The sequence below is a fragment of the Emydura macquarii genome, unplaced genomic scaffold, assembly GCF_026122565.2.
Source record: "Emydura macquarii macquarii isolate MOO-44397 ecotype Brisbane River unplaced genomic scaffold, CSIRO-AGI_Emac_v2 contig_1027, whole genome shotgun sequence".
Taxonomy (NCBI): Eukaryota; Metazoa; Chordata; order Testudines; family Chelidae; genus Emydura; species Emydura macquarii.
In genome coordinates, this window is record NW_027131164.1 from 10,332,173 (window position 1) to 10,359,730 (window position 27,558).

At 39.3% G+C, this 27,558-nt stretch overlaps 1 long non-coding RNA gene across 1 annotated transcript in view; it reads left to right on the forward strand.

Moving 5' to 3' along the window:
• LOC137150825 (uncharacterized) overlaps positions 1–26,961 on the forward strand; it is a 29,919-nt gene extending 2,958 nt beyond the window's left edge. Inside the window, exons 2-4 of the long non-coding RNA XR_010919077.1 lie at positions 23,481–23,607; positions 25,230–25,331; positions 26,537–26,961. This is a non-coding gene — a long non-coding RNA (uncharacterized lncRNA). The remainder of the gene's footprint in view (positions 1–23,480; positions 23,608–25,229; positions 25,332–26,536) is intronic.
• Positions 26,962–27,558: the final 597 nt, after the last annotated feature.

The following is a 27,558-nucleotide window of genomic DNA, read 5'->3' on the forward strand; positions in this document are numbered from 1 at the left end:
ATAGTTTATTGTGACATTTTATGAACTTTCACTCTTTACAGTTGAGCTCACAATTACGGTAAATTATAGGCTCAATTATCACAGCAATACCTATCGCACCAGAGGAGTCTGAATCTATAGGCATGCTCAGACAATGTCCCAGACCTGATACCCATCAGCCTCCCCAAGGAGGCCGTAGGCAAGCCACAGATAGTTGGGGAGTGGCAGTAGAGCACTCATACAAAAGACTGCTGGTGGCCCAGGGTAGGGTGAGTGTGAGAGAGGTATCAAGTATGAGACAGAGATGGTTTCAGCTACTAGGTCATGGCTCCTTAAGTGACTGACTTGGCTTAGATGCCTAACTCCAGAGGAGTCTTTGGCATCTGAGGATCCCAAGCAGAGGGAGATGCCTTTCTCTGGCCTGTCAGTTAGGCACAGCAGGCCAGCCACGTAGGTGCTTAAGGGCTTCTACTTCCCCACCTCTCTTCCTCAGCATTTCGCTCCTGGCTATCTTAGGTGGCTCCCTGCTCAGCTGGTTTCTGAAAATTCCACCTTGGGTGTGTAACTCTCCCCATGCATTGTATGAGGGGGCTGGGCACACAGCTGATGGCTGACAATGCCACTCAGCTTCAGGCTACCTATGGGTTAGGAGTTGCAAGACTTGTTACGCAGGGTTCCTCAACCCAATAATTTTAGTCTCTGCCAGTCAGTATCAGGAAAGGAAATGCAGTACCTCCGCAAGTCGAAACCAAGTGTTCTTAAATTAAAGCTTTACTTTATTGGCCTCCAGCAATTCCCATTGGAATTATTTTTACTGGAAGTCTCCACTTATTATTCTTAAGCACATACAAATACATAGGTGGTTAGAGTACCCCAAAACTTGATAATTGCCCCACAAGTCTGAGGCAGTCTTCGGATGAATCAGTCACAGATTTCTGGATGGCCAGTCCTTCCGTCTGTGCCTGGAGATCTTTTTCAGTGTGTCTATGAAGTGATCCGCCTTACCTACACTCGTTACTTCCCTTATATGCCAAAGTTAGAGACATTTCAAATCAAGAAAATGTTATAGTTGACAAAACAAATCAATCACTGGGCAGAAGTAGGAGTTAGACACCTGTTACTAAAACAATTTATTGTTAAGCAAACAGTTTTAAGTTGTTAGTCTGATAGCTAAATTTCCCCATACCAACAATTCTAAAATATATCCCAACTTCTTGTTTTTCACAGACATTTGCCCCAATATATTCAAAGAGAATGCAGAGTCAACTCCAGTTCACGTGTTCACTGTCCCTTCTTCCCCCCCCCCCCGCCCCCCCATTTGCCTACTTTGGCTACCAAGGCCTAAAAATGGCTAAAAGTAGCAAGCAGCATAATTGTTAGTCCATCCCAATAATTGGCAGTGGCTTGGGCACCTGGGGTAGTTGCTAAAATGCCTCTGTACATGCTGAGCAGAGTAATGTCTAAATACCTTTAATTTCTGAGCCAAAGTGATTAGTCAAGATGATAGTGGGGTGGAAGGGAAAGCAAACTGTTAGATAGTTGTAACAATATTCTTGGAGTCTGGCAAATGTGGCTAGCTTGTTACAGTCTGTGAGTAGAGAGTCCTGTATTACTTCAATTCTTCGAGGATGATATGAAGTGGAGAAGGTTCAAGAAGTGTAATGAGTTGGCTGTCAGACTTTCCTGGCCATCAAGGCTATGAATTCAGTAATTTATAGGATAACCTAAAGGCAGCTTCACCAAGACCAATGGCAGTTTTATGTGGTGGTAAGGAAAGGAGCATGGCTAGTGAGGTTTCAGTGTGCTACTGGGAGAAAGAGTTTTGTCAAAGTAAGTCCCTGAGAATTATGGGGTTTCAATAGTCTAGTATCTCTCAAATTATAAGTAACAAGTGCCTAGTGCATATGCAGTTAAGTGTTTCTTATATGAAGATAAGCAGTTCATCTTTATCTAGGGCACTGCTGAGGGACCTTACAAAAATAATTTGTGGTGAAACTAGAAATCCTCTTTGAAAACATACATGTTTTAATGACCACGACATCAGGTGAGGGTGAATCTGTACAACCTGACAGCTGTGATCTTTTTTTCCTCCTCCTTTGAGAAGTAGAAGAATTATTATTGGAGGAACATTTTTTTCAAAAGTGAACAAAAGAATTTAAACAACAATATAGCTTCTATTTCATATGGGAAAACTAGCAGAGCCATGCCCCACTTTGGAAGTAATATGGCTCTATTCCGATCATTGAGAGTGGAGGCCAGAGGAGGAAACTGAGTGTCACCTCACATAACTGTTTGATTGGGCTTTGCACTTTGGCAGTTAAACCCTCTCTGCACTGGATCCCTGGGACCTGATAGCAACAGAATCCTCTTCTGCTGGGATACAGGCATCCTCCCTTGGCAGCAAGCACCCAACAGTAGCTACACTGCTTCTGTTGTGGTCCACAGCAGTTGCTCAGTAGACACTGAAGCGTGGACTCAAAGATAATAAAGCTTCTTGTAGCATATGGCATAGATAACATTATGTTAATGGATAATCTTGTCATGGACACAGCCAAACATTCATAAACATTCCACTGGATTTTTCAGCAGCATTTGTTAGTCAGTGATAAGTGCTCTTGATTCTCCTAGAAGATGTGGAAGGAGGTGAATGGAAACACTGAGTTGGAACTGGTTTGAGGAGAAGGCTAAAACTGATAGATTATAAAGACAGAAGGTCATGTAATGTGACCGCCTGTACAACAAAGGCCATTAATTCCTGTTTGGAGTACTGCATCTCTTTTAAAAGAGGACTTAATTCAAGGAAGTGCTACGGGCTGTGATAAGCAATTGCACCTCTGTTTCTATAGTTTTTGCCCACTGACTCTCAAGGCTCATTTCTCCCACAAGTTCTGTTCAAAATTTGTTTTAAACCAAGTAGTGGTGTTTGAGAGACAGTGTAACATTTAATGTATATGACACTCCGCTTCCTTTATGTCAACTGTCAGCAATATTATGAGCAAATTGGCCCAGGACTGAGGCAATATTACTGCCTGAAAGTATACTATTACTTAAAAAAATATAAACCTTCATTTGTACGCAACTTGGGCCTTCTTTTGTGAATAAAAAGCTCTCTATGTATGGTGATGTGGTGTTCATAGACAAATCCCTTATAATTTTTCAACATATCTCTATCCTGCTGTGGAGACTGAATTGCATAGTGGCGTCTGCAGCACCACATGCACTGCCTCCCCCACGTGGATAAAGAGGCAGCCTAGGGAAGGTTGACTCAGCAGCACGAGCCGCATGTACCTGTCTCCTTATAAGGAAATGAAGTGACCCCACCTGCTGGTGCGTGGTCAGCAACTGCCCAGGATAATTGTAATCACCTGGTTGGCTGGTTCATACCTGCCCGGGAAATCAGGAGCACCTGGTTGGCTAAACTCCAAGCCATGACCTTAGAAGGTCATGCAGCAAATAGCAACCAATGGGGCTTAGCCTCTGCTGACCAGGGGAAACTATAAAAGTTCAAACCCAGGTGGCAGAAGGCAGAGAGGAATTGAATCCACCTGGCATCCTGCATATCTCCTGGTCTTGTTGGCTCGGTGGGCTGACGCATCTTCACTAGCCTGCTTCACTGTGAACTGATCACTCACAGTGGCTCTCTCCCATCTGCAGTATCTAAAGCAAACGGCAACTGAATTTGGCTAGCATAGTATACCTGTATACAATGTTTGTGAGTATGGATTAACTGTTTTCTGTTGTGTTTGTCTTGTAACTTCTTTGGGGAACTCCAAAACCGGGCACCCTAGTGTCACATGCTGACAGCCATGCGTTGATCCAGGAGAGATCACAAAACGCTAAAGTCTTGGGTGGCACATTTTGTCCTTTCGTGCACGGAGTTCTCCTGCTCTTTGCTATCATTGTTTGCTGTGCAATTGCTTGCTGTGAAACTGTTTATTATAGAAATAGAACTGTTTATTATAAGGATAGAATTGTTTATTATAAAATAAAGGGTTTATTGGTTAAGCAAACCCCCAGAATCATCACTGTCTCGCTTAACCCCCGTATCCCAAACCGAACCTATCAGAGTTTTTCTCTCCGTTTCCACACCTGCTACTATACTATTTCTTGTTTCTAGCACCAGGTATTTTTGGTTTACTAACATTTTTCCTATTTATTGTAGTATTTCTATTTTGTATTATCTACCAACCAGTGTTCAATGTGAAAAACAAAAATGTGTAACAGGATTCCGGCCTGTCTTGTTCCTACTCTCTTGCAGTTAAGATTTCAATGGTTCTTCAGGAAAGATGTGATAGTGGAATTCACGCTGAAGGATAGAAAATCTGCTGTAGGAGAGGTGGAATTGCAAATCAAAACTTTCAGTAAAGGATCAACTGAATAGTTTTGATAAAGATTAATGAACAGTTGCAGTTCTTGATCAAGAATACATTAAACAGAGTAGTTTAAATAAAAGCTACCATTCAACCTAGTTGAACACCTCCTTAGGATCAAGTGAAAGTAACCAAAGCAACTTTGTTTGACCAGGCCCATAGGAAGATGTTAATCTGATTGTTAAAGGCAGAAAATTACTCTTCATAAACTAAGACCATTTTATTAACTTTCCTTGAATTACTAATTGACAAGTAACCATAACAGTGGCAGGAGAACTTTTGCACCTAAAATGTTATGTTTGAGATTAGCATTAATGTTTTTGATGAGATTTTTAAATGCAAACTGCATGCCTTCAGTAAAACTTTCATACATAATTACACCCTATATTTCAGGTTTAGGATTTTTATCCTTTTTTTTTTTTTTTTTTTTTTTAAAGTACAGTGATGAACCATCAGTTACATACCACACTATAATAGCTGCAGATCAGTGTTAAAAATATAAGAATCGCCATGCAATGATAATGGCTCTTCCCAGATATAATGGGACAGAGAGACTAGCTACCTACGATGGGAAAACTATGTTCCTGCAAGTCAGAAGCAAGTTTGTTTTTCTTAGTCCGGTATAGAAGATTTGATGTAAGCATAGAAGTTTCAGTAGAACATATCTCTGAGTCTTCAAGTACATTTGTTTGTAAAAACATCAAGATATATTATTTCTTTGTCAAGACTAAAAAGAAGAATTACTGGTGAAACCTGTACAATATAGATCATTGTATTTCTAATACTAGAAAAAAGACTTAACTCATGTCTCAATGTCTATAGCCTCTTCCAAAACTGTTCTGTATTAAAAAATACTAAATAAAAGTTTAACTTAACACCAGAATCAGCACTTAATACAGAATCTTACTATTTCTGGATAATCACAGAAGCCTACAAAATATGTCTTGGTACAGTCGTATTTGCTACATTTACATCTAACTTTAAGAGGCCTACTGAGGATGATTGAAGTCAATGAAAAGTCCTATTGACTTTAATGGCTTTGTATTAGTGTCAAGTCTAAATAAGATAGTGTTGCTTAGCTTTATGTTATGGATCTAGATTGCAACCATGTTATCCATGAGCGCAAACTCTTACATTCCAAAGATTCAATATATGGGTAACTGAACTGGCATCTTTTTCGTATGTTAGCAGACATTAAAAAATGAATATCAGGCTTAATCTTCTTATGACTTTTAATTGCATTTTGAATTTTCCTCATCTCCATTTATCTAACATTTCAGTAGCCTCCATGGTAATTTGGTATTATAGTCCCAGCCAAAACAATTAATAGGTATCTGAAGATGAAGATTTCTATTCAGATTTATGCAAAACTTTCAAAAAAGCCCTTACATGCTTTTTTATCTGAAATGGAAAATTAGTTTTGTCCTCAATAGTGTCCATTTGTGTAGTGCATTCTATCTGCTCTCTCCTCCTAGCTCCTCCTCCCTTTAAATGGGCTGCCAAGACTGAGCCTGCTTGATTACTTATAGAAGAAACTCTGTGCTCTTTTCAAAGCTACTTTTGCTTTATAGGTAAAAAGAGTGTTTAACATTCCTTTTTACTACTTTAACAGCCATATATTAACAAAAGTGTAAAGAGTGCCTTAAAAATGTGAGCAAGTTTTCAGATGCACTCAAAAATGAATAAAAGTAATTTGAGGACCCAGGTCAGGAAAACAATTAAACACAAACTTCAGTCCATCTCTGTTCAGGAGATCTTGTGAAGACAATTGACTTTAAGCATATGCTTAAGTCCTATTGACTTCAGCAGGTTGAAGTACCTGCTTTTGTGCTTTCCTGAATGGGGCCTCCAAGTGCCGTTATCCTAGAACTCCAGGACCCGCAAGGCCCTGTGCTGGCATAGGTATGCTATCAATACCACTCCCCAGCCTTACTTCTATAAGCAGGTAATTACTGTGGTCTGCCCTAGGAGATTTACAAGAGTTTACCAGGGGGGTTTATTTTTAAATCAAAGAAATAATCCCCAGACCTGCCTGTCTCCGTTTACCCTTGAGAGGGCACAGATACAGCCCTCTGCTCAAATGATTGACACTTAGACAGTAAATTCTTCAAAAACAAATGTTTCTTTATTAACTACTAATTCCAATACAATTAGCTTTTAAATTGAAAATTAATACAGTAAAACATTAAAATAAGCAACTTAACACAATGCAAAAGACTATGACATAAAACAAAATTCTAAGATTGCAATACAGCATTCATAACACAATATGGTATTCCCTTCGCGTAAGCTACAATGTTATGAATGCTTAATTGCAGTAAGCCAGAACAAACATACAATATAGCAGCATAGAACATAAGGAAATCCTGCATACATATGTATAAACCTTAACACACTGCAATATCACGCTTATTACAATGTGGCAAGTAATACACACATGCCTACAGTAACATTTCTGTAATATACTTAATACAACTAACATTATTATAAACTAACATTGAATGAGTGTTGATCAAGTAGTCAGAAAATGGGTGGGGTGATCATTCAAGCCACAGATATTCAGCTTTATTTACAGTCATTCCCATACATTCCTTATTTTGAGGAAAAATAATACTTGCACTTCCTTTATTTAATACCTCTGATTCATTTGAGGTCCTTCTGCTCTGTCTGAAAAGCAGTTTTGCTGCTGTCCTGTTGCCACGTCTTCTGCTGCTAGGGCTGCAAAATATCTTCTCCTGGTCTTCAGTTCTTCACACACACACACACAAGCTTCTCAGCTCACTGCCTTAAATACAGTTTTTCCTGATCTTTACATATCCTTGCTGATTGGTTGCTTTCTTAATATCAGTCAACCACTTCTGCCTACCCAGGGGTAAGATCATTTTGGAAAAATCAATTGCCCATTATGCTAATTAGTTTTACCTTGTTTACCTCAAACTCAGACCTCCTCCTGCTCCTCCTCCATATCATTTTTAACCAATCAGCTATATAATATGCTAATGAGCTTCACTTGTTTACTCCAAACTTGATTCCTCCCTAGCTCCACCTTCTCACTTATGAACCCCACCTGTTAAGTGTTATGGGTGACCTTTATTTCACCATATCCTACTGTCCTGCTATTGGTCAGTTTCTTAATACCTCCATTTTGTTTCTCTTCCCTCTCTGACTGATGACATCATCAGCCACCATTTTGGATTTCTAACAAACTTATTCAAAATTATCATTAATTACTACTTATCAAAAACCTTTAACTTAAAACTGACTATATTACTATTCATGTGTAATCATTATGGTATAGTCACCACTTTTGCTTTTCTGATTAAAGCAGATAAAATCTTTGCCAATTTTGCCCCTCTCCACCTGCATTTTTAGCTGTATGGCTAGATGCTGTCTCTGTCACTGAATATCTCAGATGAATTAGAGCAGCTTTAAAAATCTCTTATCAGTAGCATTTTCTACTAACAACTGTCGTCACTCCAAATGTAAGTCTTTTTGGCCTTGTTCCTACAAGCACACACGTGCTTATCTTTTCCTGTGAGAACACTTCCTTTGAAATTAGAATAATAGAATCATAGAATATTGAAGTTGGAATGGACCTCAGGAGGTCATCTAGTCTAATCCCCTGCTCAAAGCAGGACTAACCTCAGCTATATCATCCCAGCCAGGGCTTTGTCAAGCCTCAACTTAAAAACTTCTAAAGATGGAGATTCCACCACCTCCCTAGGTAACCCATTCCAGTGCTTCACCACCCTCCTAGTGGAAAAACCTTTTCCTAATATCTAACCTAGACCTCCCCCACTTCAACTTGAGACCGCTGATCCTTGTTCTGTCATCTACTACCATTGAGAACAGACTAACTCCATCCTCCCTGGAACCCCCTTTCAGTTAGTTAAAGGCTGCTATCAAATCCCCCCTCATTCTTCTCTTTTGCAGACTAAACAAACCTAGTTCCGTCAGCCTCTCCTCATAAGTCTTATGCTCCCTCTAATCATTTTTGTTGCCCTTCGCTGGACTCTCCAACTTGTCCACATCCTTTTTGTAATGGGGGGCCCAAAACTGGACACAATACTCCAAATGCAGCCTCACCAATGCCAAACAGAGGGGAATAATCACTTCCCCCGATCTGCTAGCAATACTCCTACTAATACAATCCAATATGCTATTAGCCTTCTTGGCAATCAGGGCACACTGCTGACTCATATCCAGCTTCTTATCCACTGTTACCCCCAGGTCCTTTTCTGCAGAACTGCTGCCTAGCTCATTGGTCTCCAGTCTGTAGCTATGCATGGGATTCTTCTGTCCTAAGTGCAGGACTCTGCACTTATCCTTGTTGAACCTCATCAGATTTCTTTTGGCCCAATACTCCAATTTGTCTAGGTCCCTCTGTATCCTATCCCTACCTTCCAAGGTATCTACCAATCCCCCTGGCTTATTGTCATCTGCAAACTTGCTGAGGGTGTAATCTACCCTATCCTCCAGATCATTAATGAAGATGTTGAACAAAACCAGCCACAAGACATCCCCCCCAACCTGAAGCAAATACTCACCAGCAACTGTACACCATACAAGAGGAACAATAACCCAGGAATCTATCCCTGCAACAAATCCCGTTGCCAGCTCTGCCCGCACATCGACTCTAGTGACACCATCACAGGTCGTAACCACATCAGCCACACCATAAGGAGCTCATTCACCTGCACATCTACTAATGTAATATATGCTATCATGTGCCGACAATGCCCTTCTGCCATGTACATTGGCCATACCGGACTGTCACTACACCAAAGAATAAATGGACACAAATCAGACATAAAAAATAATAACATCCATAAACCAGTCAGAGAGCACTTCAATCTCCCAGGACACTCTGTAGCTGACTTGAAAGTTGCCATACTTCTACAAAAAAACTTCAAAAGCAGACTTCAGTGAGAAACTGCAGAGCTGGAACTCATATGCAAACTTGACACAATCAAACTGGGTCTGAATAGGGACTTGGAATGGTTATCTCATTACAAGAAGTAATTGCCACGGTTCACACATTCTCACTTTCTAATCAATGGTTGTGAATAGGCCTCATCTACTCTAACTGAATGGACTTTGCTAACACCTACCCTCCCCATTGTTGTTCCTTACCCTTGGATGTGTATATATACCCCCTATCTGATTTCTGTTTCTTGCATCTGATGAAGTGGATTGCAACCCACGAAAGCTTATGCCTGCAGAAATTAAATTTGTTGGTCTTTAAAGTGCTACAGGACTTTCGTTGTTTGGAGGTTTTTTTGTTTTGTTTTTTGTTTTTGCAATTCCTGAATCTTTCATATCGATATTTGTTGTGCATTTCCCTAAGATCTCATGAATGTCTTAAATTTTCATTTTGTTATTTATGGGGTTATTCAAATACTAGCTTATTCCCTAGATTCATTTTACCTCACAGTATCCAGATTTACCTTTCTCCCACTGTAACACAGTCACAAGCTGATATTTAATATATTGTGCATTACTTTGTTGAAATTCTCTTTAACACAACAAAAATCATATCCTGAAATAGGTGTGTAAATATCTAGTTGACAAAAAGGATCTCTGTTTTTTTGCAGACTTATCTCCAGCAATCTGTGCAATTTATTTATTTTTATCTGACATCTCCATCTCTTCCCTTCAGTTTTAAGTGGTCCTATATTTTTCTACAAATCTTATCTATTGGATTTAAAGTAAAATTAAAATCCTTTCTGGGGGAGAGTTCCACCGATAGGCAGAAGAATGTGTTAAAAATTCTTGTCCAAAGTCATCAGGTAAATTATTTGGTTTATATCTGTTACATTATGGTGCATAACATATGACATATCTTTTTGCACTGTATAAAAAGCACTCTTCCCTCCTAATCTTTGAGTTGGTTTATGATGAATTAATTCACTTTTCACATGAATAGTCCATTTTCCTTAGACCTCAACTCCAAAAATACAGACATTCACCCAATGCCTCTTTCAGTATTAGGGCATCTGTTGGATTGCTGCATGTCTTCTTACAGAGCTCCCATACCTCCAATATTATTCCTTTTACCATAATAACACAACGTTTCATTTTAACAGGATTATTTAAGTCTTTGACATTAAACAATACAAAACCTCATCAGAATGTTTTTACAGTGCTGGTGTTCCAATGAGACCATCCTTCAAAAGGAATGTATGTACAGGAAGTAGTATGGCAGGTGAGCTTTGTGTCATGTACCTGCACTGTAATGTATGTACAGGAAGTAGTATGGCAGGTGAGCTTTGTGTCATGTGCCTGCACCATACTGCATTAGGGAAATAATTAAATCTAACTATAAATGGTGATAGTAGTAGATTTATGTGTAAACCAAAGGCGCCCCCTGCACTCATACCCAATGCTTATCTACATAGCTGCATGTGGATCTGGGCTGGAGAGACGTGGAATGCAAGAAGGGAATGAATTACCTTCGTAGCATGCTTCCCATTTCTTTCAGATTCCACAGAAGCCCCTGCTCAAGGGAGTTCTGTGGATTTCCAGCTCCACAGTTTGAAGCGATGGCCCACAGGTGGGATGGCATGGGACAGGAGGGCTCACAGATTTCAGCTATATTTTCCCCTGGGAAATCTGTGGGGGTTAGCAGTGCAAATTACAGCAAACAGATCTTAGAAGTAGAGTGTTCTGGACTCCTCTGCCATTCCTCTGAGCCACCCAGTCCACCTATTAAAGCAATATATTAAATGTTTCCATTAAGCAAAGTGCAGGTCCATGATTTTGTGCTTCGAGATATATTTTATGAAGCTTTGAACTTAGTACATAATGTTTTTTTTTTTTTTTTAAGTCTCCACATAACACTGCAATCCTACATATGTGCTTTTTATGAGAGAAAAGCCAAAGAGTGGGAAATTATTTGTTGTAAGAACGGTATAGACAGATATTTTATGAAACTTGTATTTTATCTGGCTTGGACTGCATTTTTAGAACAGCAGAGTCTCAGGCACCAATCATTCTGAAATGTTATTAAAAGTATCTGGGCTAGTGCTTGGTTGTGCCTCTGAGGCCTCATTTAAGGTTTGACACTTTATCTGCCCAAAGATACTTTTTCAGGCCATTCTGGTTCTCACAGGATTCCAGTGAAGATATGATTTTTCCTCTAAAATGGGTCCTCATTCTGAATATATTCATAATGGAGCAAACTACCAGCCGGAGCATAGGCCTAATGTGAGTGAAATTGCCTTAGCTGCCATCTGGATAGGATCTTAGCAGCTTTTCCAGGACTAGTGATCTTGTTAACACCCTGTTGGAGCTGCTTTTGAATGAGCACAATCATAAATGCCCATCAGTGACTAGAGAAATCCCTCAAACTGGTCTGTCCCCCACAAACCTTGTATTAGTTCATTTTTATTACTGTATGCCATTTACCTAAGAAATGTTAAGTCAAGGAAACTGTAGTTAGAGACAAATTAGCAACATTCTCTCCTTCCTCTGTCCCATTCTTTTTGTCTCTCTCCCTCACCCCCTACAAGCAAAGCCCAGAGAAACAGACGTGTATGAGATTCACCCTGGAGAATTCCCATGGTATTTGCCCTTCAGAAAAGTGAATTTGCTTCTGCAGAGAAGACGCAAGGAGCGTGGTCTTGCAACACCACAGTGTGCACCAATCTGCTGAGACATCAGCCCCCAGCACTTTTGATCCTTAGATATCCATCCAGACAAATCCTCAGGGCTGCTATTTGCCCTGCCCCACTTCTCCCAGGGACTGTGTAGCAATTGGCCTCCCTACTATATCTATGCATTACCACCCTCTCCAGAAGTGTCAGAAGCTGTTGGAGCGTATGATGCCAGAAAGAGGTAGATGAATCATACAGACATGGAGCTTGAAATCTGATTTACTAGGAGTTGGGGGCGTCCATGGAGGAATTCAAAGAGGAAATGATGACTGATGTGGCCAGAGTGATGGAGAGTGGTGATCTTACCAAATCTGTTTTATATGGACTGGAGCAGGGACAAACCAGATGTTAGAAAGGCTGTAGAAGAGGAGTTTGTAGTATTCCAGACTTGAGATGGTGAGGGCTTGAAAGAGAGTTCTAGCAACAGAGTGTTAGATATATATACATACATATGAACGTGTGTACCAAATACTTAAATCGCTTTATTTTGATCAAAAAACAAAATTTACTCCAAATCTGATAATGTCACTCTATAACTCATTCCTTAATAGGGAAGAAAAAAAAATCCTCGGTGAGCAGCAGCTCAAATTTGGTACACCAAAGAAAGTGAGATTTTCACCATCAGAAAGTGATGATAGTCACTGTACTGTAATGTAAAGTGTATGGGCCATTAAATTGGTCACAGAAATCAGATGAGTTGTATCAGAGAAATAATCATGCAATATATATTTCACCCATATGACTGACAAAAAAATGCTGCTTAGCATTGTTCCTACCATTGGACAAGCATATTAAAAACAACCTAAACTCAGACAAAAAAAAGGGTTCCTTAATACAGAAAAGCACATCTCTTTAAGACAGGCATATAAATGGGTACGTTTTTACAGTTGTAGATTTTATTATTTACTTTATTATTATTATTATTATGCCTCTATTTTACTAAAAATAGAATGAATTTTTATACTATTTCATTGCTGTTTTGTTTTGTGGCCTTTTCTGCCTCCTTCACCTCAACAGTTTTCATATTTTCTGTCATGCTGTTTTTAAAGATCATCAGCTGATGCGATTTTTGTAAAGAAAGCTTTATTGCACATCGGGTTTTCTGGCTTTGGCTTTTTAATAACACTATTTACATAACAGTGGAGAAATAGCAAAACCATAGACAGCATCTTGAGCCATTATTTTAAATATATTCACTTCAGCCATTTAAAATTGACTGCACAAAGCACTAGAGAATATATGGAAGGGATCAATCTGGTATTGGCTGGGGGAGGGACTATTTAACCTCAGGTATCTTTTCCATTGTTAATTATTTTGGGTTAGATTACAGAAACCTTACTCATATGAGTAAATGCTCAACATCATGACTAGTGCTATTGAACTTGATGGGACAATTCGTGGAGTAAGTGCTCATCAATTTAAGTAAGAATTGCACAATGTCACCCTTTGTTTCTACAGTTCTAGCTGTATCGGTTAAATTATTGCACTTCAAAAGCATGAGCAAGGTTTCTTTCTCTCTGTGAATATACAATGTTTTTAAAATTTTCTTTAAAATAGTAGCCACCACATCTCCATAAGGGTGTAAACTGTCAAAATGGAGGTGTATTATTTATACATTTTAATCTAGAACAATCAGACCTAGAATTTCTACCATTTTACCAATGTGACGAAACACAGAAAATAGAATTTTATACATTGATATAACCAATGTTAGCTCAATATGAACTATTAATTGGAAAACATTTAAAATGAGATTCAACCAGACCCTGTATTGACTTTGCCAGAGAGACTGAGCTGTGTCATGGGGATCTTCGTTGACTTGGATCCCAGGGTTTTAAACACTGGTTCGTTGAATGTTGCTCTGCCTCTGGGGAGGGATATATACTCCAGGTCCTATAGCGGAGTCTCATTTCCCGCATGCTGAAAAGACAATTTTTTGTGTGTGCAGGTGAAACGACAGGCTATGGTGATTAAATGATGCACAAGTGCGAACTAAAATGCCTAAACCATAACTGCGTAGAACAAAGGGTTGGCATGCAAGTGTCTGTGTATGGGATAATAGAGGCAGTCATTGCTCCATGAGTCAGCATTATTGTAAGCCATCTAGCTTTCTGATCTAGCCAGCAGCAGTCCCTCTGCCCACTCTCATCCAGTAGCTAGCTTTATGTCATTTGAAGAACCAGAGATATTTAGCTTCCTGCAACCAACAGATCTCTTTTGTGGGTAAATGTGCTTGTCCCCATGGAGAGAAACTTCAGGAGGAGACTGTACAAAGACATTGTATGTTTGTCCTCCTCCCATCTTCTTTCCAAGGCCCATAGATATATTTTGAGGGAGGAATGAAGAGGTGAAGTTTTTTCTCTCCAGAAGCTCCTTAACTTGAGATTGTATTAGGATTTTGTTTGTCAAAGCAGTTATCTGCTTCTTTCTGAAGCACCAAGTACTGACTCCTGATGCCTCTTCCTTCTAAAGCTTGTATTCTGTCATCAGCTGGAAATCAGACTTCTTCCCAGGATATGGGGAGGGGAACTAAATTCATGGGAATGTGGTAAAATAAATTAAAACTTTAGGTAGCTTTTCTGGTTGTCACATATGTAATGCTCATGCTGGACCAGGAAGCTGTAGGATAGGAGCTAGTCCTGGTGATAGGCTCTAGAAAAGGAAGGCCCCAGGGAAGTAGCCATGGGAGCTGATGTTCTTCAATGGGAACAGGGAGCTGGGAGGAAACTATGGGGACTTAAAGCATTGGTGGAGGTTGCTTATGTTGGGTTTCTTTTGTTTAGGTTTCTCTGTTTCTTGCTGAGGGGACAGTGGGTGGATGAGAGGTGCCTGGGAACCTGCTACTCTGAGAGATGAGTAAGACAGTAGAGGAGTCCAGTATATGTGTAAAATATATATTGAAAATTAGAGTTGTGTGGGACACTGTATGGGACATTGATACCTCAGAAGAGGAGAGACTTTAAAGTGACCTGCCCAGAGAACTAAGTCACAAGGAGAAGCAGGCCATAGTAGGGCTGGAGTCAGCAGGAGGCACCGGATAAGGAGAATTTGCTATGCCACACCCAGCAATGAGGGAGTACATTGACCAGTGAGTCACTTTTCTATAATACCGCATAGCTTTTAATTTTCATAAAGTCAGTAACTAAGTTGATACAGACATACTTAAATGTGTATTAGGTGATACTGTCCTTTTCTGATCACAATACCTCCTTCTTTTTCTATGGTGGACCCTTCAAGAGTGGTTATTTTCACTTTCACAATGCTACATAATTTTAATTATTTTTCACAATGTACATTAGAAGGAAGACTTATTGAAATATGATACAAGCTAATGAAGAAAAGAACCTTTTTGCACATATCCTGATCTCAAAGAAGTAACTAGGATCAGAATTTAGTCCTAGGTGTCCTTCCTCAGTTGTTGTAGAACTTTTGGGTGCTAAATTTTTTCTCTCTATCTTACATAGAAAGAGAGAACCTGAAAAGTTTGAACCAGGATCCAAACTTCCCTAAAGTCCAGGCAGTTTTAATCCAGTGTTCCTATTCAGGCCCATCTCTATTATCTAGGTTTACTAACAAAAATTATAATTTTTGTTAACAATTAAAGGACAACAACTAGTCCAGTCTTGATAATGAAACAGCATCCTAAATGATTAAACAAAATATACAGTATAGCAAGTTTCCTACAGCTTTACAAAATTACTGATGTATTTACCATTCAAACCAAAATATGTTAAAACTATTCTATCCTGCTCTTCCATATCCTGATGTTTTGAATTTCTCTTGCAACATCTGAGATCAGAACAACTGTCTATCCCCATTATGGCAGTATAGTTTTTCTTGGCTGTGATTTATTCTTTGTTAAAGAAAAACATAGAATAGAATCCTTGGCCAGCTACTGAAGAAAAAACTGATTTTGATTCATTCTATGTGTTACATTTAAAGGCAATATACTGAGTGACTCTTAAAATAGAATGCTGTGGTTCCATGTTTGTCTTTCAATTATTCCATATCAAATTTTTAAGTTTACAAATAAAAATATTTTATTTCCCCAACTGGCAGACTCTGGTTGGGATCTGAAAGTCAAACTGTTATTTTTCTGATCATATATCATCACCAGTAACCCTGGCCTAACTGAAGTTCTACTGACTGGAACTGCAAGTTCCTCTTTTGCCTTTTCTTCATCCATGATGCCATCCCTCCTTTGGGTCCCCATGCTGAAGCCTGAAAGGGGTAGAAATGGTCAGACTATTTCAACAAAACGACTTGTTAGAACAAAAGCTTTTTGTGGGCATAGCTCGGTTTCAACAAAACTTTAAGTGGGACTGTTTCTCTGATCCAGGGTGTTTTTTTTTTTTAAAGGGAAGAATGGTGGGGGGGGAGTAAAATTGCCCTCTTCCCCACCCCATAATAATCAATAGCTTGGTGGTCAGGGCGTTTAGCAGGGTTGTAGGAGAACCAAGTTCAAATCCCTGCTTCAAATCAGCTAGAGCAGGTACTTGAACCCAGCTCTCCCACCCCTAACCACTGGAATGGTGTGCTCTCAATTTTTTTTTCATGAAAAACAAGAGAAAGGTCTTTGTTTTGTCCTGATGTTGAATTAAACCAAATACAAAACCCTCATTTTTATTTTTTTTTCATAAATCAGAATTCCTACTTTGTGAACAGCGCTACTAGAAATGCTTCCTTCCTACAGGTAGGAGACTCTCAGTGCACTGTGAAACCAATCCTACAACGTACCATGTATTCTTAGCTCCCAATGATGTCACAGGAGGTTGAGGGCACTCAGGATTGATCCTTGCATGATTACTCCTGTAGAACTGCTTAACCTCCCAACGTCCTGTCCCAACAGACACTAGTTTAATGTAAAACCTTAAAGGATTCTCTGGGGACAGTATCTTTGATTGTTTCTAAATTGTGCTGAGCTACAAGTCCCTAGGAGCAATATTAACCATGTGAACTTTCTATTGCATTTCCCTCTTTTCATTTAAATTTGTGGTTGAAGCTCCATGCTGATAGCCTAAGGCAGTTAAGGGATAGGAAACTTCTCTAAAGAGAGAACAAAAGAGGAAGTGGGGGTGTAAAGGAAATGTTTGAAAATTTGAAATGACAAGGTGGTTTTGATATCTTGCTCCTTTTTACAGTTGTGAACTGAAATCCTTGCCCTACAGGTCTGTGCAACACCAACGATGCCTCCTCTATTAGAGAGGCCTCATTATGGAGTCCATAGAAAGTTTCAGGGCTCCATAGTGAAGATGCTACTATATATTGTATATACACTCAGCTTACCAAACACATTTGTGTCTATTACATAGAGTACACAGTGTGTGGGTTTCAAACAATGTAGTTAGTGACTATATGCTTAGACTGCAAACTGGGTTCCCTACGTAGTAAGAGGGTAGAAGATCACACACTGATGGTCCAGACTGGATGGTTTTGCATATTGGAAGCCTGATTATCCACTGTCTTGCATCTTGTGTAGTCACACTCACTCTATACAAATATAAATAACAGGCTACCAGATCAGAATGATTTACAGAAAGTTCTAGGCAGTTAAGAATTGGGTCTTGGATCAGTAACTGGGTATTGGGTCCAATTCTCCTCTGACATCAGTGTAAACCTGTCCATTGAAATTAATGGCCTAAATTACATGGGTTTAAGTTCAGTTGACATCTTGTAGACCATAATAAAATCTCCCAAGCCATTTTCAGCATGGTGTTGGGAGCATGTAACATAAATCTCTTGAGATAATAGTAGCAGGAATTTAAACTTTAATTCCTTACGCATAACACTGAGCTATAATCCTAAAATTATTAATCCTCCTCATGTGACCCACTAAACAAGATTTGCTTGGCTTTTTTTGCACTTCAAGGCATATTAAAAATATGATACTGATCTACAGGCATCACCTATGTAAATCTGAAGATGAAATGCTAAGATACATCTTTTAAAAGCAGTGCCTGGAAGGAATTTACATTCATCAGTTTCACACAGTAGTCGAAAGACTGGAGTCTACATTAATGATTATTGAAATCATAATATCTCAGTTTAACTGATGCTCAAAATTGCTTAGATTATTTTTTCAGAAAACAAATTACCTATATATGTTTGTGTATAACGTACTCTGTTCTCATTGCTCTTCTTTGGACTGTTTCAGCAGTGTATCATTCCAATGAAACAATGTAATGCTGCATAAAACTAACACTTAAGAGCACCCTCAAGAGCACTGAAGGAAGGATCTCCTTAAAATTAAGGCACTGAACTTAGACTCAGCAGATGTGGGTTCAATTCCCAATTTTGTAACAACTTCTATGGCCTCAAATAAGTTACTTACTCTCTTTGTACCTCAGTTCACCATCTGCAAAATAGGGAATAACATTAGTTCCTTTGACTTGTCTACTTAGTTTGCAAGCTCTTTAAGGTCAGGACCACCCTACTACTGTATGTATGGACAGTTCCTAACATGATAGGGCCCTGTTTTCAGTTGGAGCCTCCAGTGCTACTGTAATACAAATAACTTTTCTGGATCAACTTAGTGAATTTTAATGAGTGTGTAAAGAACACCATCTTCAGGGAAGAGGCTCAGAGCTGGTCCATAAACAGAGACTGAATAATAGGTGCATATGCAATACACTAACTTAGTTAGTGTGGTTATATCTCCCACTAGCTGGTGGCACCAGTGACAATAACACCTTGTTATGTACTTGCAAATTGGGATTTTTCCTTGCAATTCACTAGCATTTTTCAGTGATAGGGCCACATTCAGTCTAATCTGTCTACACATCAGCTAATGTAATTTCCAGCAAATTCTCTGAACTAGATAGAAAAGTGTTATTGGCAAGATTGACCAGTATGTTCCAGCTGGTCTGTGCTGTTCTGGAAACACAGCAGACATCTGGGTTCCCAGAGAGTGGTACAAAGGAGCTGGAGCATATTGGACAATCTGGCCAAACATATACTTATGACAGGTTCTCCTGTCACTCACCTCCGAAGGTGGAATCAAATGCTCAGAGGTATGTGGTTAGAGCTGGTATAGAAATATAGGTCTTTCACTCTTTCAGGTATTGGTGGTATCAGGTGATTTAAGAGAAACTGAGAACTTGAGTCTCAGGAGATAAAATGTGTAGGAGAGTAAAGAGTTAAAAGCTGGACAAGTGGTCAGGTCTAAGCTACAGGGAATGGGATCAAGGCACAAGCAAACCTTGTTTCTGTTAATTGGTGTGAATTCTAGGTAGTCTCTTATCTCTCTTCTTCTCCTCCCTTCCTGGCCATCTGCGCAGGGGATGAGTCTATCACCACTCCTGCGCAAGGCCTTGGTGGGAAGAAAGTATTATCTTCCTTCCCCTCTGGCATACCTTTACCTCAAAGAATGTTAGTTTAAAATGTATAGGTTTTAAGGTGATGTGCCTGACCTCTGTATGGTAATCCTGTAAACAACAAACAGGGGCGAGTATAATTATATTCATTCTGTAGTTGTTAATATTCATTTTATAGGTGTCAATGTAACCAAATAAGGGTCTATGGGGAGTTGATGAAAATGTATACATTTACATTCCGTTATGGATAAAAGAATTGTAAAGTAACTCCTCATTGCTCACTCACAGCGTCGAGGTGGAACAAGCAGGTGACAAAGGGTTCCGTCTCCCCAATCCACCCCCGGGACGTGTTTGATTATGTCTAACAAAATGCTTTTGGTTTAATACTGTGGCTATAATATAGTATGAAATCTGTAGAGCTATAAATTACACTTGAGGTAGACAGGTCCTGCATTTCAACATGATTATGAGTAGGAGCAAATAATTATTTATTAACTATTGGAAAGTATTAGCAGCTACTGCAGATAATCATAGACCAGTAGCATTAGCTCCACAAAACAACTTAGAAAAATCAATAATCCATTTTCTTGCCACAACGTCTGTTGTCTCAAACTGAAATTCTTTTGAAAGGTAAAGAATTAGGATGAGTAACCTTTTGAATTGAACACCCAATAAAAAAGCTCCCTTTCATGTAGCTGGTCCACTTCATGTCTCTCTGAACCCATCATTGCTGTCAGAACTTTGTATAACCATGGCTTAGAATGATTTAAATATGTTTGTTGTCAAATCAAGTTGTAACATAGTTTGGCCAGGCCAGTGTAGAGTAAATATGAGTAATAAAATTGTAGTGAAGATGTTTCTGGTTTAAAAAAAAAAAAGTTACTTATCATGCAATGAATAGAATAACGGGGGATATGATACAGAGAAATGGTCTAGAGGAGGTAAACCAGCGTTCCTACTTACCTTTGTTCTTGTGGTATGAGAGGGTATGTTCAATAAAATTGAAAGCAAACAAATAAAAGGCAGTAGGTCACATAAAATCTACAGCTGAACTTGGGGAAGTGATGCCAAAAGACACCACTAAGGACAAGAGTTTAACAGGCCTTTTAAAAAAAAGACTAGACATTTATATGAGTAATGAAAATATCCTGTTATATGTGATCGAGTTTTAAAAAAAAAAAAAAAAAAAAGGTGATAAACTCTAATGCTTCAGCCTGTAAGTCAACCACTTTAGCAAGCGCAAAACACCAACCGAACAAAAAACCATCTTGAGAGCACAACATATGGGAAAAAAAAAATAGAAGAGCCTCACCAGGTCAGTACATAATTACTGGTTGGCAACACAAGGAAAAGCAAGAGAAGATTTGGAAATTTAACTCTCAGAATAGGAAAGAGTGGTGATCCCCCGCATGAGGGTAAGACAGAACCTCTCAGTGAAGGTACCCAACCCACTTGCATCAAAGAGTGGGATAAAGAGGACCCAACACCCAGATTCTCCCCACTCAGCTCTAGTTTCTGCCCTGTAAATCCTTCTTTCTGGCAGGACTCAGGTTTCTCCTTACTTACTTTTGATTTTCTGTGGTCAAGAGACCCCTTGGCCTTATCCTTTCCCCTTTTCTTCCATCATCTTCAGACCTCTCCCAATTTCCAAGCTTTTTCAGAGTAGCCAGATGTGCTGATCCTTGCTCTCCTTTCTACCGAGATAGAGAATGCTACGTAATGGCTCATTCCATCCCTAGTCTAAGTGGGAAACCTTAGAGATAGGGTCATGTATGTTACAGATGCTTTACTGTGAGAAACCTAGCATCACTTGCAGGATGAAGGGTTACTTTAAGAACAAAGCCTATACTGAAAAGTCAATAATATTCTTGGCCTATTAAAAATAAAATAGTATATAAGACCACCAATCCTTTCCCCGTCACCATAAAAGATAAGGGACTGGGAGGAAGTTAATGAAAAGGAGAGCCTGCCTTTTGGTGAGGAACGAGCAGGAGGTAGTTTCTAGTGAAGAAATTCTGAATTCTTACAAGATAAGCTGAACCTATCATGTTCAAGTTGGTTCAAAGTTCTACAAAATGGCTTCTTCTGTCCACAGGGAGAATATATTGATCCATGTGATCAGAGGAATGTCAAATGGCCCACAATGAGACACAGATAAAAATAAATAACAGAGCAAGTTTTGAGAGAGAATTTATGTATCCTTCAAGCACAGGATATTGCCCCATGCTTTGGTTCCTAGTTAGTTTCCCTACGTCTTGGCCTGTAAGAGTATGTCTACATCACAAAAACGAACTCAGAAGCAAGTCTTGCAGCACGGATCTACAGACTCAGGTTCATGGAGCACACGCTATGGTGCTAAAAATAGCCATGTAGCCCTTCTGGCTTTATCTTTGTAGCCCATTTCTCTCTCTGCGGTGCAGAGCTGAAGCTCCAGCCTAAGCAGGAATGTCTAAATGGCTATTTTTAGCCCTGTAGTCTGGGCCCTCCCACCAGAGTCTGTAGACATGGGCTCTGAGACTTGCTGCCATGGGTTGTGTTTTGGTTTGGTTTTTTTCAGTGTAATGTGAATATGGCTTTGGTCAGAGGAACATGGTGAATAAAAGCGGAGAGCAGCCAGAAGAGAGAGATGGTGATTCAGCTTCATACATCATCCTCTATCATACTAGCTTCCATTCAGGTCACTTGTTTATAATGTCTCCCAAATTCTCATCTAGGTAATTCCCATGAGTTAATTTCTGGCAGTTCATATGGGAAATGAACTGAATGAAGTCTGAGGTAGAACATGGATTCAGGAGAGAGAAAAGGTACAGTTTAGCTTTGGATATTTCTGCTGCATACAAAGTAACATCCATTTAATCCTCCTGGAAATTTGGTGTTTTACTGTGGATTACAGCTACACTATACTCCAGCCATGGTATGGAAATCAGCTGAAGCAGAAGTAATAATAAGTTCATGCTTCCTTCATATTATCAAATGCTATACTACTGCAGGGAATGGGAGTGCACTAACATTCAGGACTACGTTAAAGGCATACATTGTGCAGTAATTCCAGGGTTCACCTATATTGCATTTTCTAATGTTACAAAACAGAAATAAATTGAAGCTACAGTTCCAGTGTTCACAGGAGTGGATTTTCTACAAAAATAACCTGTATGCTATAACATCACAGTGATAAAGTGCTGTCTGGAAAAGAGGACACTTGTTTATTAAACCAAGCTCCAAACATTCAATACAATATCTTAGGGACAGAATAAAGTGGTTTCCATATGGTGCGGTGTAATACCCCCATAGATTTGTCATGAGCAGTCCTACAATAATGAACCAGTGTATGTGTATAATGAAAGACCTAATTTGTAAGGAAATAGGGAGAGAAGATAAAAATATAAAACACGGCCCTGCTTCAGGGTGAGCACTAGTAATGGTCAAAGAGGTAGATATATGTGTTTGAGTATCATATTATATAGCAGAGTCTCTAACACTTGGGTTTACATATATCAAGCATATCCAAATATTCCCGCAAAGCCTCCCATAATTCTTCCAAGACCCTACTCTTTACTACTTTGGACTCCTTTACCAAAACAAGATCTTCTTCCTAACTCGTCTTCTCAATGGTGCGGTGACTTTCTAGCTTCTCCATCACCTCCTAGACTTAAAGGGAAACTAGCTTGACCCCTTCCTTTCCAGAATTTTCAGGGAACAGCTGATTATCCTACCCTGGCCCACTAGGCCCCATCTCTGTAAATTATCTTTATTTTATTGAAGACTTATGAAACACCATTTTTTTTCATGTGTCTCTTCTTCTCCTGGAGCAAGGCGAGATCCTTTTTCCTTTAGAGATTAGTCTATATGGCAAGTTACTGATTGGCAAGTCAGGGTGTGAATCTATAGCACACCAGCTTGTTGCACAGTAACATTCCACGTGGTCACTGCTACAGTGAAGTGAAAGTCCTGGAGTGCAACTTAGTGTACTATGCTCTGAAACAGTGATATACTTGTTCTCTGGGACGTTCACTGCACTGTAGAATGGTTCACACAGAATGTTTCTGGTGTTCTGTAGATTCACACCCTGACTTGCCATGCACTAACTTGCCATGTAGTCAATCCCTCAGGAAGACATGTGGGTTAAGGGGAAATCTTACTGTGACTGCTTTTTATTCTCCCAGCTGGTGCAGCAGCTGTAGCACGCCCTGATGGGAATTCTGAGAACCGAGCAAGGCATCAACTTCCCCTGCTGATTCCAGTGAAGATTTCTCTGCCTGGTAAATCTGCACCTCACCTGCTAGTAAAGAGGTAGGAGGAGGTGGGAGTACAGAGTACACTCTAACCTCAGATTTTTTTCTTTCACATGGATATCTAGAACCCAGAGAATTATGTCTGTGCCACTCACTACCCATGCTTAGGAATATGAAATGGAGCATCAGCTAAATCAGGGATTCTCAACCTTTTTCCTCCTGCAATCTTTACTTCCCCTCTCCACTGAAGTCTCCACACACTTATTCTTTCCATTGTCCCCTGAACTACTCCTTTGTTGCTGTGATTGCATATTTGAGAATCCTTTACAATGTTCCAGAAAAAGATTGTTCTAATACATATTGTATAAGTAAGCTTAGCAGAATTCAACTGTGGGGTTTTTTAAAATAATTTTGATGAGTATCAGTTTATTTTTAAGAACTTTTTCTGTTTATGGATTTAAAATTTTGCAGTTGTAGGAAATTATGGGGGATGTCAGACAACATGGGGGGTCAGATAATAATTTATTTAATCATGATAGACACTGAGATTAAAAAAGTAAAAGCCTAATAACCATTAAAACACAAATTGTCAAAATACACAAAGTAAATAGCCTTAAACCAAACTCTAATATTTTTTTTTCTTACTTTGCCTATCTACATTTCTATTATCAATGGAAATATTTGTTTATCTGTCTCTGTGTATATTGTGAAATTGATGTTTACTGACATTTACCTATAAAAATCTAATTCTTCCAAGCCTATGTATAGGTATAAAAGTTCATTATAACTAGAGAAGTTATTTACATTCAAATGACATCAGTTTGATAATTTCACTTTTAAAATATATCAAAAAGATTTGTACATTCTTCAGTAAACCTTAGTATTAGTATTAGTGTCAGTATTAGTATTAGTGTTAGTTATCCAAGTATTAGTAATCCAAATTTCATCTCCCTCCTTATATATCATCAGTGATCTCTAACAATTGCATATAAAAATGTTAAAAGACTGTACTTTAGGTTGCAAAGTCAAGCACCTGAAAGTTAGGAAATGCCAGATTTAGGTTTGTCCATGCAACTCCACTTCTGCCGCTGGTGTGTCCATTGTGTAGACTAACTGAGTCTGACTGGATCTGGTGGAAACAAATAGTATGTGATCATGTCATTAGAGATCGTAATGCATCAGGGGGCCAAATTCAGTTGTGGCAGCAACTGTAAATCTGTCATTTCTTTACTTTCCTGTTCTTAACTTTTCAATTTCAATATTATTTTACAACTTTTTGTATGTAATATCTTAGGCTTTTTTTAAAGGGCAGGTAAAAATAAATTCTCTTATATGCAACTGTAACAATGCATCATTGTATCATATTCAGAGTCTGAACATAACCCTACTGAACAGACCACTACCACTTGAGTTACAGAATTAACTACATTAGTTGGCAGCAGGAGAAGACTATTCTCCAAGAGAGGAGGGATGAGCGTTGGCACCATGTGTTGGGCCCAGAGTGTGGTTGGGGGAGCGCAACCCAGCTTTCTCTCTTCCCCCAACAGGAGAGGTGGGGAACTTCTGGCATATCAGGTGCCACCAGTAGGGAGAATGGATTATTTGGGACCATGTGCTAGATTGGGGGCAGGGGAAGAATTATATTTGTAGTTCAGATCAGCTCTTTCTTCTCCATCCCAGGTGTTGTGGGATCTTCTGCCATATGCGGTGCCACCAGAAGAGGGGATGGACTGCTGAGTTCATGTGCTGAATCCAGGGAGATTACAGAGGAGCCTGGCTCAGGTGTCTCTCTCACCCCACCATGACTTGGGGGAGCTCCTGTCCCATATCGCATCCCTGATGGGAGGATAGGATGTTGGGGCCATATGCTGCATCTGAGGATGGGTTATGAAAGAACGCCCAACCCAGTTCTTCCCCCCACCCTGCCACAGATTCTTTGGCACTTCCCAGATGTTCTCACCAGTGTTTGTTGCTAGTACTTTGGCACAAGCATGGACCGAGCTCTTTAGACTTCTCAGTGCTTGAGTTTGGGCTGCCTACATTTTCCTGAGGAACACAAGTGAGAGAAAGGAAATGGTGTTTTTAGCACTTTGCAACTCAGTTAGATCTGAATGGAATTTCATTCAACAAAGAAAAGGCATCTCTCTAACCTGAATGGTTTTTCCATGTTGTTTATCAAAGGCCTACTGCAAACAATGACTTTTCTGAAAAGAAAAGCTGCAAGAATCCAATATAATGGAAAGTGTTAGGCAACCTTTATACAGTATAAGGATTGGTACCTGCTCTCAAGGTCCAGGAATCCCACTGACTTGAGTGAGCACTGGACTGTGTTCTACATCAGTAACCTGATGGAATCAAGTGTGATGTAGGCATAACAATCTGGCGAAGCATGGATGCTGTGCAGTTAGTTCAATAAGGAATCACAAGGACCTTTCTCCAAAATATAATGGCCACAACATGTACTTCTAGTAACCTTGTGCTTTAACCCAGCATAGCGAAATTTATATGAAAATTTACCAGTCCAAAATTCGGCTCAGCCATCCTTACAGATATGTTGAGAAAACAAATAATCTATTTTTGTCAACTCAATCACTGACCCATTTTAAAAAAAATCCCACTCTGGGTGAGTGGCCAGTTAGCATTTTGCAATGATGCTTTAATTATTTGGGCATATTTACCTGTTGTGTTTTCTTCTCAGACTAAGGAAATAGTCACAGCGCTGACTCCCTTGGATTAATAAATGACATTAAAAGAGTTTTGTTAGGTTTTTTTTTTTTTTCCAATTTTCCTCCTCCCCCACCCCCAAATCTAAAATCATTTTATTAGACAGCATGTGATTTCAGAGGGGTTTTTTTTTTTTCTGTTCTTTTTTTAAATTCAACTTTCAAGATGTCTGTAATACACATATTATAGCACTTTGCTGGGTCTAGGGTTGTTTAAAAAATTCTAAGTGGGCAGTTCCATTATCTTTCTTTCTTTGTACTTAGGTTTTTCTTTTGCTATCTGGAAACTAATGAACCCAAGGAGAGAATTTTATTGTTTCCACATGCAGATGCTTCATTTAAATTTGATGTATGCAGACCTACAAAACAACAGCGTGCATCAATACCTACAATGCCAGCCATTACTTTTACTGTGGCTCTGAGATTTTCTTTCTAGAATTCTAATCTGCTGTAACTTTTGCTGCAGTAAACCAGATGACAATATTTATTCTTATGTTTTAGTAAATGGTCTCTAATATTAAACATCAACTTTTTATTTAGGTGTTGTACCTACTTGCCTTATGTATTATTTACTGTAGCTTTACAAACAAAGGCCAAATTCTGACCTTGGATGTGTGAATGAGTGGTTCCCATGAATGTGGACCAGCTGGACAATTTTTGACTGAAATTAAGTTCTTTTTTTAGGGCTAGATTATGCCCTTTAAGGCACAGCCCTGGGCATAGGGCAGTGTACAAGCTGCACTGTCACAGGAGTAGCCCTGGAATGCATTATGATTCAGAGATACCCCTCTGAGTTTCAGTTCCCTCCTTGCTTCCCCCTGGCACTGGCCTATGTTAGCAGCAAAGTACATTGCCCACGCTGGCTCAGCTGTCCTGGCCAATATACTGAAGGGCAGCACCAAGGCTCCAATTATTTATTTCCCACCTGCTTGGGAAAGGGGGAGTAAGCAGTTGCACGGTGGCCATTTATCTTTGTGTGCCTGGATCCATGGTCTGTGTATGCAGGGGTATAACAAAAATTCTTATTTCCCTTTGCTCCCTTGGTCAACCATGTAATCTTTATTTTGGACTTCTTTCATATAACTCTGTGCGTGTCTTTACCTATCTTTCTATATAGCATTATTAAAAAAGTAAACTGTCCTTATAGACGTAACATTACATAGAGATGGAAATAAGTCTTACAAGTCATGGATCTTTTGAACAAATATTAATTCCAAATATGATTAACAAAGTGTACTAATTACACTATGATTTTCATAATCCTAGACATTATGCAAGTCACACGG